Genomic DNA, 1,567 nt, shown 5'->3' with positions numbered 1-1,567 from the left:
CATCAACATGAGGGAGGTGCGCCTGCCCCGGAGAGGGTCGACCAGGGGTAACGCAAAAAGCAAACAGAACGGGATTAAAAAGGCGGAACTGTTAAAGACCGAATAGTAAAAGGGAGGAAGGAAAGCAAATGAATCATGGCAGTGTGTTTGGTTTAGCTGGCACTTTGTCCAGAGCAGAACTCATTTGTGTGGCTGGCTAGTGGGTCATGTTTTCAAAGGTACAACAGCAATACCTATCTGGGCTAAACTTTGTGTAGACTCTTGATTATGACTTCATACGGAGCCCCTAGGGTCTCGGGGAATATGCCTCAAGGGCCTGGTTGGCCCCCTCCCCCTGCCACATTCATGCAGAGATGTTGGGCAGGATCTCCTCTATCGCCAAGGGGTTATTAAACCGTACAACCGGTTGGCTTTCTACTATGTTTGTAATAATGTTGCGAATGTTTATTTGAGATGATTTACTATGTTGTTCTTACATCAATATTAGGCACTCTGGGGAAGTCGTGTTTGCGAAGCGCACTGCATGAAAACCAGGCAGAATTTAAATCAGTTAAATTATTCATGGCTCTTTGGCGTGTTGACTTTGCAGGCCCCAGTATGCATTGCGTTTATCCATGGGCCTAATTCCTGGATCGGCCATGGTATGGTAATCCCCATTGTAGGCTGACCAAAGCATGACCGCTCGCAGGTGACGCTCGCCGCCGATCTTCACCTGGCATTGGAAACACCAGAATGCAGTGCTGAAGTCTCGGTACTGAGGCTTTATTTTCTTGGTGAGGGAGGTGGTGGCTTTATAGTAACAGGAGCCTCTTGGTCGCTTTGAGGCACATGTCGCTAGCACTACGAAGACAACAAACATCGATTAATGCCGAGAGCAGCTTCCCTTAACATCCTCTTGCTTGTTGTGTCATCACAGCACTTTGGTGTTCACCTGTCGCGGGTGCGGATCTTAGCGGACGTACGAAACTGCCACATGAAAGTCTCACGCCAAAAGGTGCCAACCAAAACTCTCCACCTAACCCCCACTCATCTCCCACAGCTGTTGTGCTTGTCCAGGACGCCGCCAGACGTGTGTTTAGGCGCAGTTCCATTCTGCAGGAAGCAGTTTGGGGGACAGGTGTCATCTTTCACTCGTTTTAACCTCAATGGCCTCCTCTCTCCTCGTCCAGACACCCAGCGCTCTGCTGCAGCCACACGTACCTGGAAGATCAACAGCAATTGACACCAGCTTTCAAAGAGGGCACCAGTGAGGCTTGTTTACCCCGTTCGGCCTCTCGCTTGCTCTTGAAAGTGCACGTTTCCTCAACATCTGCAGAGGAGATGAAACAGAATAGTAATTGGGTTCAATCACTTGAAAGTTGGTGTCTTTATAAGACACACACGCGTACACACTAGTGCAGACACACAGAGGGCTGAGAGCAATTGTGATTTGATGAGTGGGGCCTTGAGAAACAGCCGGACGTTCAATGGAGGGTGATTACCCAGGGCTCTGATGGGAGTTGACCCACAAGGCGCCGGCACAGCAAGCAGGTATGCCGCACACTGGCTTTCAGGATCCCTGCCTTTT

General features: G+C 50.0%; 1 long non-coding RNA gene across 1 annotated transcript; it reads right to left on the bottom strand.

The window, feature by feature from the left end:
- Positions 1–761: 761 nt before the first annotated feature.
- LOC125719518 (uncharacterized) lies at positions 762–1,302 on the bottom strand. Its single transcript, XR_007385102.1, has 3 exons — positions 1,201–1,302; positions 932–1,092; positions 762–840 (listed from the first exon to the last, which is right to left on the bottom strand). It is a non-coding gene; the product is annotated as an uncharacterized LOC125719518 (long non-coding RNA).
- Between the last annotated feature and the right edge of the window lie 265 nt (positions 1,303–1,567).

The sequence above is a fragment of the Brienomyrus brachyistius genome, chromosome 2, assembly GCF_023856365.1.
Source record: "Brienomyrus brachyistius isolate T26 chromosome 2, BBRACH_0.4, whole genome shotgun sequence".
Classification (NCBI taxonomy): Eukaryota; Metazoa; Chordata; class Actinopteri; order Osteoglossiformes; family Mormyridae; genus Brienomyrus; species Brienomyrus brachyistius.
The sequence above is the reverse complement of the archived record's forward strand: the minus strand, read 5'-3'. Positions and strand labels throughout refer to the sequence as shown.